The 12,731-nt window shown below is 44.6% G+C and overlaps 1 protein-coding gene across 1 annotated transcript in view; it reads right to left on the bottom strand.

The window, feature by feature from the left end:
• Positions 1 to 9,267, bottom strand: part of SMAD9 (SMAD family member 9) — a 62,881-nt gene extending 53,614 nt beyond the window's left edge. The window contains exon 1 of the mRNA XM_027973606.2: positions 9,154 to 9,267. The gene's annotated coding sequence lies outside the window, so the exon portion shown is untranslated. The remainder of the gene's footprint in view (positions 1 to 9,153) is intronic.
• Positions 9,268 to 12,731: the final 3,464 nt, after the last annotated feature.

Here is a 12,731-nt window from a genome sequence, read left to right as displayed (position 1 = left end):
CAGCACCCCTGGGCTTCCCCCTCACCTGGCACTGACCTTCACTCCTGACATCTTATTTGCTACTTGTTTTCCCCAGAGATGCCAAGCTCCTTCTAAAGGGCACAGGCTGTGGTCTGGACAGCTTCACACCAGGTCTGTACTACAATAAATGTTGCACAAGTGAAGGTAAATTCCAGTTTTATCATTAATAGTAACTGTTTTATTATTAGGCCATATGCTATTAGTCTAACTGCTGAAAGTGAAAGTGAAGTCGCTCAGTGTCTGACTCTTTGTGACCCCATGGACTGTAGCCAACCAGGCTCCTCCATCCATGGGATTTTCCAGGCATGAGTACTGGAGTGGGTTGCGATTTCCTTCTCCAACTGCTGACCTGATGCCTATTGCTTTGTTGATGTGATACAATAAATTCTTCCAAAAGGCAGAGTTATAGAATGCATTCCCTCCTTCCTGTTCTGGGTTAATCATCTGTCTACTTAAGGTGACATTACAGAGAACATCAACCTGTACTTGAATACTCACAAAGTGTTCAGTGTCTGTGAAGATCATTTCAAGTGTTTTTAATAATGATGTGTGGGAAATTTAAAACGTTTTATTGATGTGTGTGTATTATGGGAGGTTGAGTTTCCTGGCCACAGGCTGCCTGAAAGATGAGATTAAAAACCAATAGAGGAGAATTGCTAATGAGGTGTGTTATGCATTGAAGTTTGGGGAAAGGCAGATTTTTAATGGCCCAAGGCATTCATGGTGTATCAACCAACTCAGCAGCTTCACCGGGTCCTAATGTGGACTAATTCACATGCACCATGCCTCTACAACTGGTCTTCACCTTCCTTCAAACCCCTTTGAGTATGTGATTCTCCGGTTCAAACATTTAAGTACCTCTCTTTTGACCAAAGTTTAAAATGGAATTGTTTTCTTGTGCCTAGAGATTAAAATCCAAATGCTTTCTTCCCTTATTCTACAAAACACCGACATATCTTAGGGGAAAAGAAAAGAACAACGTCAAAGGAAGAACTAAATTCATCAAATAGTGATGAGGAACCAGACATGGTGCCAGGCGCTGAGTATCTCAAGATTAAAACATGGTACCTTTCCTCTACAATTACAGTCTTCAGAGGGAGAGACAGAAATCTAAACAGACTGTCATCAGACAGGTGACAGGTGCATTTTTATAACTGTTATTAAAAGGGCTGAGGAAGGTTTCCTATAGAAGGGGCCATGCAAACTCCCTCTTGAGACAGCAGAGGATAACGGGGGAAATCAGAGCGGTACAGTGTCCTTTTCCTGAAAGACACGGGGTGAAATTCCAGGCCCAGGGATGCCCTCAGCATCCTTAGATTTTCACAGGGGACTTGCTGACAGCATCACTTCCCCATGATGCCTTCTATTTCATCTCTGCTTACAGTCCTTTGTTGCTGTTCAGTTGCTCAGTCATGTCTGACTCTTTGTGACCCCATGGACTGCAGCACGCCAGGTTTCCCTGTTCTTCACCATCTCCCGGAGCTTGCTGAAACTCATGTCCATGGAGTCGGTGATGCCATCCAACCATCTCATTCTCTTTCATCCCCTTCTCCTCCTGCCTTCAATCTTTGCCAGCATCAGGGTCTTTTCCAACAAGTCAGTTCATCGCATCAGGTGGCCAAACGATTGGAGTTTCAGCTTCAGCCTCAGTCCTTCCAATGAATCTTCAGGATAGATTTCCTTTAGGATGGATTGGTTAGATCTCCTTGCAGTCCAAGGGACTCCCAAGAGTCTTCTCCAACACCACAGTTCAAAACCATCAATTTTTTGGCACTCAGCCTTCTTTATTTATATGGGGCTTTGGACTGTAAGGACCATAATATGGTCCTAATTATCCTTGTCAAGAATGACTCAAAATTCACACACAGTTAAAATGGAATTTTAGCCAGAAAAAAAGGAGAGAATCAGAATACAAAAATCAGATGACAATTTTTGGTATAAAAAATCTTAGGTAAACATTTTGATATTTGCTTTCCTGACCTCTCTCTGTCTTAATTAGGCTAAGAAATCCTGGAGACCAGAGTTTTACTTTATTATGCTACTTTATGTGGTTACCTTTTTATATGGTCCCGAGGGCATGGTTCGGGGCCTCACAGGCAGCATAGGTACAACAGGCATCGAGTAAATAACATTGAACAAATGACCAAATGTGTCAGCCCCCCTTTCCAGAGCAACTTTTACAGCCACAAAATCACATTTTAAGAAGACCCCGAAACATAATCAACACAGTATTAAAAAAATTTTTTTAAATGACTGTTTGCAGTCAATTTAGTTCAATTATCACACAAAGAAGGTAACACTCCTTTGAAATAACACCCAGGCACCAATCTGTCACTGTTTGCAAGCATCCAACACCTAACAACTGCCTTGGGAAACACATAATAAATAATAAATCCTAAGGAAAGCATATATGTACACAAGGGTTTGTCTTTGACAAACATCACATCCAACTTTTGCTCCTAAAAATGAAATCCAACTACCCCTAGGAAATAGAAATGGATTCTTCCCTGGTAGCTTAGCTGGTAAAGAATCCGCTTGCAATGCAGAAGACCCCAGTTTGAATCCTGGGTGGGGAAGATCCCCTGGAGAAGGGAAAAGGTATCCATTCCAGTATTCTGGCCTGGAGAATTCCATGGACTGTGTGGTCCATGGGGGTCACAAAGAGTTGGACACAACTAAACGACTTTCACTTCACTTCACTAGGAGATAGGGCAAGAATGATATAAAGGTATCAACAAGGGAAAGAAAAGCACTTGGGGCCGCATATCTTTTTAACTTAACACATTTTCTCATTTTTCACAATCACTGGCTTCTAATAATCACTCATATCATTAATAATAATCACTCACATCTTTAACCCCTGGCGGTCCCACTTTACAAACAAGTCATATTCATTTCTGTGTGGTCATCGGAAAACTAGAATTCCTTTTCCCAGAGAAACGATGTCCTGAGAGATGATAAATTCACTGGCCGGCCCACCAAGAGGCTCTCCACTCCTGGTACAATTCAGTTCAGTCGCTCAGTTGTGTCTGACTCTTTGCGACCCCAGGGACTGCAGCACACCAGGCTTCCCTGTCCATCACCCAATTCCACAGCTTGCTCAAACTCATGTCCATCAAGTCGGTGATGCCATCCAACTATCTCATCTCTGTTGTCCTCTTCTCCTCCTGTCTTCAATCTTGCCCAGCATCAGGGTCTTTTCCAATGAGTCAGTTCTTTGCATCAGGTGGCCAAAGTATTGGAGTTTCAGCTTCAGCATCAGTCCTTCCAATGAATATTCACCTGTACTCCTGGTACAGGTGGCCTCTAATATTGCTAAAACTAACCCAAATAGGTGATGCCCACCTTTGGCATCTGCTGACCTGCTTTCTGCCACACCCTTTCAAGCTCAGGTGCCTCCAACCCTTGCAACTGTCCTAATGCACCAACTTTTAAATGACCTATTCTTTCTCCTTCCTCTTCCTACAGAACTCCAATTCTTTCAAGTGTGAGTCTTAGTAAATAAAAAGGCAAGATGAATGAATGGATTTATAATGAAGTGTGATTAATAGGAGATATTAAATATTCTACCAAGAGATGGAGAATTCTGATGGAATTTGTCACCTTTTTCCGAGTTGTTTTCTGAAATGTGGTACTACCAAGTCAATTAAATTAGATACAAGTACTCAGAAAGCAGGGCTTCCCTGGTGGCTCAGCAGTGAAGAATCTGCCAGCCAGCCAGCCAATACAGGAGACACGGGTTGGATCCCTGGGTCAGGAAGATCCCCTGAAGAAGGAAATGGCAACCCACTCCAGTATTCTTGCCTGGGAAAACCTATGGACAGAGGAGTCTGGCAGGCTATAGTCCATGGGGTCACAAAGAGTGGGACATGACTTAGCAACTAAACAACTCAGAAAGCAACCGGTACCACTTTAGATGAACTCTGCTATCCATCACCTTCTCCTTAAGAAAAAAAAATCTGCAAATCTGCTCTAAACCTTCCAAAGCCCGTAAGTGCTTGGGACAAAATCCTTCCAGGCTTTTGATAAACTGCTTCAAATACCTATTTCACAATGGACTGCAGTTTCTAAAAACAAACTCACACACACACACATTAACTAGAGCAAATCTACAATCGATCAGCTTCCAAGCAGTTTAACAGATTAAAAAATGAAAAATATTCGGCTACACGGAAGAAGATGTCTCATGGATTAAGAAGGGTTTGTAGGAGCCCCGCACTGCCCACCCGGCTGGGGAGGTGCTCTCAGAATCGATCAGGTGAAGCCGTTGTTCCTTCAGAGTGTCGACACCTCCACCACTTCCAAACCCTCTCATTTGCTTCAGGACGAATCCCCAAGGCCATCAACACATCTGGGTGGCCCCTAGAGCACATGTGAACTCTTATGTGTCTAGTGCGAAGGAAACTAGATGGCCATCCCGGATAACCCCAGTGTTTGTAAACAGAGACAGCTTTGCATAACTGCAGCCCTAAACCCACTGCGTGATTGAGGAACACATTTCCTATGTACAGTTCCTCAAAGGTAAATGTGACAAAGGGGGACAAAGGAAGTCATCGGATATGAAATATTAAATTTCCCTAAGAGAAATTTCATATAGAGAAATAATCCCCACCAGTGTTATCAGATAATCAGAAGGGAGAGAGAGAATGATTTTAATAGCTAGTATTTAGCCCCCACCAAAAAAAGAAAATAAAAGCTGTATTTTTGGAAAACTCAGGACTTTGGAGAACTCCTTTACACTGATTTCACAGATTAAAGTTTTGTCTTTGAATTAAAAATGGTTTAGGGAATGAAGCGTGAGAACCAACAGCTCTTCAGTGGTCAGGCCTTCTGACATGATACAGCTCTGCACATATACATTTATCATCTGTATCTTAATATTCATGCATTTTCACTTTAAATTTTGCATTTAAACTTTATTTCAGAGTCTCTTGAGTTTAGAAAACTGGTTTTGAGTTCATTAGACTTCCCAATTAAAAGTGTATAATCAACTATATTATATAGACATGATATTTATATACAAATTATATTTTTTACATTATGTTAACTCTATTAATTCTGAACCACTAAACAGAACATGATGCATGCTAAGACAGGGTACACTATCTTTTGGTAACGTAATAAGTAATACACAGAAGGGGGACTAAGGTCTTCTGACAAGACAGACGAGACCACTTCTACATCCAACCTGACCAAAACAGAAGCTCATCTCAGCAGCAGTCAGCTCCTTTTGTGAGCAGAGTTTGAAACACATACACTAAAAACAGTTTTTCTGTGGCTACTGCTGGCGGGGGAAGGGGGTCGACATATTGTGTTAGCAATTTTCTATGGAATCGAATTAGGGTTTCATTGTGGTAGCCGTATCACATTAAAAATCTGGGTTTTTCTTTGCTAAATGGTTTCCACTGTGTATGTAGTGAATCTGATATGGAAAATTGCTAATGCAATAAGAGTATCATAGAAGCTTTCCTGACTCTAACGCTCAACCACAATATTCAGGAGAAAGAGGCTCCACTGGGCAGGGGTGGGGGGTGGGGTCACTTTCCACAGCCTCTCCACGGGTCCTCAGTCCTCAGCTCCAGTTCAACACTGGCTTTGTGAAAGATGGACCATTAACACCTATCATTTAGGGGAAACTCCTTTACAGATTTTATTTCAGACCATGAATTCAGTGAAAGACGTGCCATTGAATTAACATTTACTGACAAAGCACTAGACAGGGCACTGTAGTTGGCATGAAACAAATGGAAAAGATAGATAAAACAAGGTCTCTTCCTTCATAGAGTTTTGACAGGACTGAAGAGAAGAAGGAAATTAGCAAATGAGGAATTCATCAAGAGGCAAGATACAAGGATGCAAAATGCCAAGGGCCATTCGGTGTCAAAGGAGGACACACCTGGACAGGACTGTAAAAGATGAGGAAGGTGCTGGCAGGTCTGTGGCTCTGGTGAGAGGTGGGGAGGCAGGGGCGTTCTAGGCCTTGGCGTGAGGACACATGCAGAGGAGAGAAAAGCCAGGGCAATGAGCAGGGGAAATCACAATTCTTTAGTTTAACTGCAGCATAAAATATGGAAGGAGTGAGAAGATAAGCCTGGAAATTTGTCTGGGGTCAGCTCAAGGCCAACAGAGGGAGTAGTGGGTGCTGTTCAGATGGTTTGGGGTGGCAAGTGTCAGGCTGTGGGCCATTGGCAAGAACACTCAGCTTCTATGGGTCTGATGGTTTCTAATGCTAACAAACATCTTGAAATCTTAACTCTAGTTAGCCCATGTTTCTTGAGAGACATAATTTTATAGGAATATTTATTTTTAAAGGTTAGTTTATATCCAAAAGATATTTATTTTTTCCTTGTTGTTATGCCCCTACTCTTGTCATGAACAGTTCACCAGGTCAATGTTCTAACGTGCTCATACTATTAAATTCACTCACAAATTTAGTTTGCCTTTTTCCCCCTTTTAGAATAACTTTTCAACTCACTGGCAACAGTAACCAAGGAAATATAAATCCAACAGCTTAGAATTACAACTATTTGAAGAGACTCATGCTTTCAATGTACTGTTAAACATTTATAGTTTCATTCCAGACTATTCCCCGCTTCTGAATTTCTCACTAAATGTTAGACGTGATGGGCAGAAAATCTGCACTATGCCTCGTCAGAGCTTTAAAATTCAAGGTAGTATGTTTTCCAAATTTAAGAAAAACCACTTCTTCATTTTCGTTAACTTTTAGCTTTCCTTGTATCGGAGTACATTTTGTGTATAAATATTATTTCCAACATACTTAAGCCAAACATGATGAAATTGCTGTTTTATTTATTGCAGAGGGGATGTCAGATATAAACTAGTTAGTTGCCTAAGTACCATGGTGATCACTTATTAAATACCAACTCTTCAAGTACGGCAAAGGATATTGTGCTCTCATTGAAAAGAATGAAACTGTTTGTAAAACTGAAATTGACTATTTTAATCTTTATGAAATAGTTTCTGGACAGATTTTTTCCCTCCAACTGACCACATGATTAGAAAGGATAAACAGATTTACCAGTTGTTTATTACTTCTAGAATCCTTAGCAATGTTTCATTAACAACAAAAACCTTTCTGTCTCATCCCATGGTCTTGGGCAATCAGAGAGTAGTAGTTGGCATTTATGAATATTTTCTGATTACTCATTAAGTGGAAATATATTAAAAAAGAAGAAAATTTTAAAAGAAGCAAAGTCAAATAGCTCATGCTGACTTTAATAACTAACAAAGATGTGAGAATTGCAAAATGTTTAGAAGTTTAGCCTAAAATTTGTTTGTATCTTTGATTTTTAGCAAACACTGTACTGATAAAAATGAGTTTGCTCAGATCAAGGGTATGTTGGCATTCTCTTAAAACATAGCTTGAAACCACAGAGCCCAAGCAAAAAAACAGCTCTGACAAAGACGGCCAGTCAAGCATAAAAATGGGAGTTGGTTGTGTCAGAATAGATTAACAGGCTGAAGGCTGTCCGCTAAAGACAGTTGTCTTGCCATCAATGAAGGCAATCATTACCACTAAAAGTTACTTTTCTGATATGTTATTTGCAACTTCTATCATAATATATTTTAAACGCTCCTTATTTATAAATGATTACATCATTTTCTTATCTGCAGCGTCCTTCTTGGATAACCACAACTTGAAAGCGGTCCAAAATCTTGCTCATGGTTTCCTACAAACATACGAGCACTTACTAAATTGAACTGTCTATCTGGAGTTAGGGGAATGTGTTTGGGTTTTACTTTTACTTCCTTTTTAAATATAGATCACTATTTCTACAATGTAAACATCCAATGGCATTCCCTCACAGCGACAGGAATCCCAAGGCAGAAGATACGCTGTAGGATTAATTTATCACTCACCCAGAAGGGTGCCTCAAATGCCTGGGTCAGTTATGGCCAAGGAGCTAGCATTATTAAGTGCCTTATGACTTTACAGCTATCCTCTATCATTCCTGTTCAGCAACGCTTCCAAAAGATCATCAGAGAAATCTGGCAAGCCACTGAAAATGGTACTTGTAAACTGGATCCGTTCAAAGCCATCCACAGTGACCTGTGGGTGTGTATCCGACTGTGACTGGGTAAAGAATTTACGTGCAATTTCATTCCCAAACTCGATTTTACCTCATTTGTAGGTTATTTCTCACGAGTACCCAGTTCCCGCCCAGAAACAAGTCAACAGAGTATTTCTAAACCATCATTTCAAATTTCCAGTGTCAAGGGTGGGAGGAGGAAGGAATAGTAACGGGAAGACTTGTCAGCGATTAGCCATCCATAAAAACGCACCCCCCTCTTTCCCAGCACAATGCTGGCGTCACTTCGTCTCCTGTATCTGTTCCCCATCTCGCCCCCCTCCCCTCTGCGGAGACTTGGCACCGAATGGCAGGCGAAGGAAAAAGACAAACACCCCGGCTCCCAACACAATCCAAGCGTTAGCCTAGAGACACTTGAACAACATTCCTAACTTTTTTTTTCCTGCTCATTTCGCCTGCCTCAAAGGTAAGCAGAGTAAAAACGGTATGAGGCAGGGGGCCAGGGAAGGCCAGCTGAGTCACATTCGCTGCCCTGCATGCACCCCGATTTCTCCAGTGTCCTCCCCAAGCCCTCCGGCCACAGCAAACGGTTACTCAGCTGCGAGTCTGGGTCTCCACCGAGCCTGTCCTCGGTGCGGACCCAGCCCCGGGCCGGGGGCGGGAAGGGGTGTCGGGGACGGACGGCTAGCGCGCACCCCTGCCCCCTCGCCGGGCCACAGCCCCGCACGCCGGCGGGCCGAGCCTTCGCTGACAGGTCCCAGGTGCCGGCTGCCCGCGCGGCCGTCTCCCCGGAGCCGTCCCCTCCCGCTCCACCTCAGACAGGCCCCACCAAGGAGGTACAGGGACGGGGAGCACAAAGAGCCCCGGCCACACGCCAGACCCTTCCCTGTGGAAGAAAAACTTCGCTGCACACGCGTCCAGACACGCACACGCCCGGCGCGCGCCGGGGAGGGCATCTCTTACCTGTCCCCGCGCTGCTACTCATCGCCCCCCCCCCCCAATCCACCCACCCATGGAGGTCTGGCCGCCCCCCGCCCCGAGGTGGGTCCCCCGGCCGCCCGCTCGGAGCGGCTGCACTCACTGCCTGACTGCGCGCGCCCAGCGCCTGCAGGGCCCGGCGGCGGCGGCGGCGGGGACCGAGACAGCGGCTGCAGCGGCGGCGGCGGCGGCGGCCCCAGCCGGCGTCAGTCAGACTGGAGCCGCGAAGCCTCATCGCCCGTATTAGTGCGCCGACCTGGAAAGCCGCCAGGAGTCCTGCTCGCGGGTCCGCCCCCGCCCGCCGCCGCCGCGCGCCCGGAGCCGCTCGGGGAGCCCGCCAGGAGGGGGGAGCGCGGCCCGCCCCGCGGCCACGTGCGCGGAAGCCCGCGGCGGGGGCGCCTCGGGGACGCCCGGGCGCGGGGTCTCCCGGGCCCCCGGGCGGCGTCCGGGTCCTCCCGTGAGACCCGACTCCCCTCGTCCGCGGCTCGGCCCCCTCGGCTGGGCGGCGGGGGCACCTCGCGTCTCTCTCCCCGAACGTCCTGCCTCTCCACCTAGAGCCCGAGGCCGGAGGACCGTTTCCAGAACTCGAGGTGTGGAACCGACAAATCGGTTTGGAAACCGCCACCCCCAACAAGTGGCTCTTCCCGACGTGTTTCTGAGTCCCGAGGGTGGCTGTTCCTTGCTGTTTGTCTCTTACTTGCTTTGCAAGAGTAAAGGGGGTCATTACCCCCAACCGACAGCGCCAGAGTAACTGGTTTGCCCCTGCATAAGCGGATGAAAATCGACTCACTCAAGAGTGGTGAGTGGTGGTTAAAACTAGGCATGTAATTTTGTGGGTTGTCGTTTCCTTACCCGTATTTATTTGCTTAACAGCCTAGCCTATAATATATACTGTTATCTAATCTAATAAAGGTACAACCTTTGGGCACTGAGCAACGTTAATGGGTTAATGGACAACCTTCCTTGCTCACGGCCCGGCTATCCCCCCTGGATAGCCTGTCTTTGGAGGTCGCTCTGGGCCCCTCGAACCCGCTCAGAACATGTGTAAGAAATGCCACCAGCTTACTGATGGCCTTTGACCCCCATCAGCCAGCGGTTCTTCATAGAAAAGGCATTTACTGCAGGGATGAAAGAATACTAGAAAAGAAAAGAGAATAAAGCCACAAGGGACAGCATTCAGTTTGCTCCTGTATGTAGGAAAATCAGTCCTCCAGAAGGTCCTGGTAACCTGTGAAGCACAAGGCCGTGGATTGAACTGCCTTTTCTTGTCCTCAGAGCACTGCCCTTTCTTCCTGTGGCAGATGCCATGCTTGCATTATCACACTGTTGTCCACTGAGCAACGACCCTGTGTAAAACAGCATTTGTGTTAACACTTGAATCATCTTTATACACCTGTGCTCCAGGCTAGGTGTTAAGTTTGAGATTGCTCTGGGTGTGAAAGTCCAGGAAACCTTTGGACTGCTACCAATCGCACTTCCTGGGCATTTTATTGCAGGTAAAATAATTAGATCCTCAGAACTGATACCCTGTAGCTTGTGTTTTTTTTTTAATGTTGTTAAGAAATGACCCAGCCACTGTTTCCTTCCCTTAGGTGCATTAGACAATGCAGAGGACTCAAGGCAGAGCAAGAAATGATAACCTCTGCAGTGCTGGCTCTGGCTTCCAGCAGTCTTTATAGGTTCTCTGAGTTCTCTGTGCTCTTGGCAGGCCTTGCTTCTGCAGATTCTTTGAGTGTGTGTAGTCTGTGTTTTCTGTATATTCTCTTTTACATGCCAAGAAATTTTGGCATCCAGAAGTTAGCCTATCACTTATTCCATGCCTATCATGCCTAAGAGAGCAGGTTAATAATCCGTTAGACCCCCTGAAGAATCAGATCTGATTTCCAAGGAGAAAATGCTGACTCTGGGAAGGAAGGCTCAGAGTTGACATCCCATTTTTCAGAAGCTGAATATTCTTGCAACAGGAAATCTAAACACTATTTTTCCCCCTCTTGATTTTTTGATTGGCTGCAATTGTATTGCTGGTTAGAGCAGGTGACACAGGAGGTGCAGATTCGATCCCTGGTTTGGGAAGATCCCCTGGAGGAGAGCATGGCAGCCCACTCCAGTATTCTTGCCTGGAAAATTCCACAGACAGAGGAGCTTGATGGGCTACAGTCCATGGGATCAGAAGGAGTTGGATGCAACTGGGTGAGCACGCACACACGTTACAACTTCCACCAAAAAACTACACTACAGGATTCATGGGTTATTCAGTCATGGGTTGTGACTTGGTAGAAATGCCAGTAAGATTTTGGTTCGAAACCTGAAAACCATGGCAAAATGAAGCCCCCCTCCCTTTTCTGAATTACAAGAACTTGGCAGAATGTGAGCTTCTGCAGCCCATAAACCGGTGGTAGGAAGGGCAGCCCCCTCACCCATGAGGTTCATTCTTTTCACTTGTCTTATGCCCAGCACAGTGCAAGGTTGTAACAAAGTCTGCAGTAAACCATAGATGCAAAGATCCTGCTTTGTACATCTGTTGTACCAATGCCTGCCTCTGGTCTTCTTTGTGAAAATCTAATAATAATTTCGTGTTTGTGTATGTTGAGGGATGAAGTTAGGGGTGATTCATGGTCATTTTGGGGAAGCAGTGGGCACGTTGAAGGACTTGGAGAGAGAGTCATACAGTTCACAAAACTTACCTTTACAGTGAGGATAAGGCTTATTCTTATTTTTATGTAGAAGTTAATTATTCAATGGTATATTTTGCATACACTCCAAACCAGTTATAATGACTTTTTCATTTAAATATCTATTTATTTCAGTATCATTTTTGTGGGTTGTGGGAGGTGGTGCTTGATTTTGTGGCATCTGATCCCTTCAGAACTCTACGGGGTCCCATTCTTTCTGAATAGCAGGAGTTTAAGATGAAGATAAATTTAGTTTTGATTTGGGAACTTTGTGACTATGTTCTGAAATAGAAGGCAATATCCTAAGGCATCACAGAATTATGGTTGAGTTTTGCTACTAAGCACGGGTGTCTTAACCAACTGAAATTTCTCACAGCACAGGTCTAGAAGTCCAAGATCAAGGTGTCGGCAGATTCGGTGGTGAGAACCCTTTTTCCTTGTTTGCACATGGTTGTCTTTGCGTTATAGCCTCAAGCGCCCAAGAGAGCAAGCTCTCCTCTCTTTATCTTTTGTAAGGACACTGTCATGGGGGCTTCCCATGTGACCTCAGGTTCCCTCGTGACCTTATCTAAACCTAATCATCCCCAAAGGCCCCACCTCCTAATACCATCCCTTTAACCAAACCCTTCAAGTCAAGTTTTTGCCTTTAACTCAAATTGATGAGGAAAAGCCTCTCTCTTTCTATTTTAAAGGACAGGCTGAGCCCACTAGACCAGCAAGTTGCCTGGTTGGAAGATGCAAGTTTCTCCTTGGTGTTTATTAACAGGTTGACTTTTTGCCATGCTCTGTGACATTTTCTTTTTTATAAGAGCTTGATAAAGTTTATACTGTTTGACCCACACACTGCTCTTTATTTTTAATTTATAGATGACTTCTGACGGAATGAATCCTAGGAGAGAGAAGAGATATTCAAAACTCTTTAAGTGAGAATAAAAGAACATCTCTGAAAGCATTTTCTGTACAAATATGTTTCATGTTCATATAGAATTTAAGATTAATAAAGGATCTT

This window comes from Ovis aries, chromosome 10 (assembly GCF_016772045.2).
Source record: "Ovis aries strain OAR_USU_Benz2616 breed Rambouillet chromosome 10, ARS-UI_Ramb_v3.0, whole genome shotgun sequence".
Classification (NCBI taxonomy): Eukaryota; Metazoa; Chordata; class Mammalia; order Artiodactyla; family Bovidae; genus Ovis; species Ovis aries.
The sequence above is the reverse complement of the archived record's forward strand: the minus strand, read 5'-3'. Positions and strand labels throughout refer to the sequence as shown.